The sequence below is a fragment of the Corvus moneduloides genome, chromosome 21 (assembly GCF_009650955.1).
Source record: "Corvus moneduloides isolate bCorMon1 chromosome 21, bCorMon1.pri, whole genome shotgun sequence".
NCBI lineage: Eukaryota > Metazoa > Chordata > Aves > Passeriformes > Corvidae > Corvus > Corvus moneduloides.
Genome location: NC_045496.1, coordinates 645,746 through 647,500, shown reverse-complemented (window position 1 = coordinate 647,500; position 1,755 = coordinate 645,746). Strand labels below are relative to the sequence as shown.

General features: G+C 42.8%; 1 protein-coding gene across 6 annotated transcripts in view; it reads left to right on the top strand.

The window, feature by feature from the left end:
• Positions 1-534, top strand: part of PBX3 (PBX homeobox 3) — a 103,741-nt gene extending 103,207 nt beyond the window's left edge. For all 6 annotated transcript variants that reach the window (XM_032131144.1, XM_032131145.1, XM_032131143.1 and 3 more), the window contains one exon: positions 1-534. This exon is cut by the window's left edge and continues 1,028 nt beyond it. The gene's annotated coding sequence lies outside the window, so the exon portion shown is untranslated.
• Positions 535-1,755: the final 1,221 nt, after the last annotated feature.

The following is a 1,755-nucleotide window of genomic DNA, read 5'->3' as shown; positions in this document are numbered from 1 at the left end:
CTTAGAGTGCTCACTTACTACCTCTGAACGATACTCACGCTGTAGTTTGTCTCTTTCTTATCTTTTTGCATCTTGTAATTAACTCTTTGTTTCCCCACGAAATGTAATGTACATTGTAATCTCCTACAAATCAGGGTTGCCTTGGCAACTGCTAAAGAAGCGGAAGTGGAAACATGGGGTCTTAGGTTGGACACAAAACAGTGCAACTGTTGTAAATACTGAGAAGCATTTTGAATGTTCTTCATCTTGTTACTAATACACGCAAAAACCAACAATTAATTGTAATGCATACAGACTTCAGTATTCAGTACTGTACATCCCCCTGGATTGCAGGGGCCCTTTCTCTCTCTCTTTTGTATTGTATGCGATTCTGAAACTGATTGAGTCATGAAAATAATTTGTGGCAGTGATTCTAATGTATTAAACCGTTTCGTGTTACTTTCTAACTGGATTACACCCTGGATTGAAAAGTCTTCCTCGTGGTAGTTATATGTAGTTTCAAACATGAATAAACTTTTTGCTTTCATGATCAAATGTTGACGTAATTTCTTCCTGCTCAGTTCAAGTCAACCTGAGGAGATGCGTCGGTCTCCAGAAGAGTGAGCTGGCATGGAGCAGGAGCTGAGCATCTCTTTAAACACCAGCAGGTCCTTGTGCCCTCTTGCCAGGAGAGGATTGGAAATCCTGGGAGAGGCATGTCCTGGGCAGAGGCTTCCACCTACTAGCCCCCTGCCTCCGCTGCCACCCTGCTCTGCTTGGGAGCCACAAATCAAGTGGAGGTAAAGGAAGGGGTCAGGCCTTTAGATGAGTTTAAAAACCATCATCATATTCACTCTTAATTACCATTTTTATTTAACATTAACTTTGGAGCTATAGCCTCAGCTAGCAAGTCTAATGTGATTATAAAAATATTTTTCTTTATTAAAAAAACTTTTTTGGAAGGACGTATATATATAAATGCTAATTTTAAGTCTTTTTAATAAAGTAAAGGTCAATAACAGGTAATAGCCTATTTACCATATCTCAAGGAAATTGACTCACAGGAAATCAAATTAACGTTAATCACTTGCAGCAAATGGTCTTTGATAAATATAACTACTCACTACTCGGGTTAGTGCAGCTAGGCAGGAGGAGGCCGAGCGCTCACCAGCACCAGCCCCTCCCGGGCTGGAGCCGCGGCTCGGTTGGCTCTGAGGAGCTGCTGGTCCGTCACCTTCCCTTCCCTTTGGCTCTTCAAGCCTTCAGGTGTTGTTTTGGTGGCTGAACAATTATTTGCATGATTCAATGAGCTTGTGGTTCAGCTTTTCTTAACAATTCTTGTATCAGGTTATTTTGTAAAATACCTTTGTTCTCCCACTCTCCCCCGGGCCGTGGCAACACTGCACCCCACGCTCTCATGCACCAGTGACTGCTGCTGCTCTCATTCACAGAGCAGACTCACCTCGATCAGGTTTGGAATTGAACAGTGTTGCTTCTTCTACAGGTGGTGCATTTAAATAAACAAGTAAATAACTAGACATGCATTGCAAAACCTTTGTTATCAGTTAACAGGAGCTGGGGCAGGTGGGGACTGTGGACTGCCGAAGACTTCTGCATGCTGAGGACAAAGCACGCAACAATTTGCATTTGCTAATGGAGCTCTCCAAGTCCACATGCTCGGTGTTTGTGCTACAGCTCAGTGGAAACAGTATTTTATATTTTAAATGTAAAGTGTGTCAGCGGAGGCGTAGTAGGCAGCGTAATGAACACTCAGAC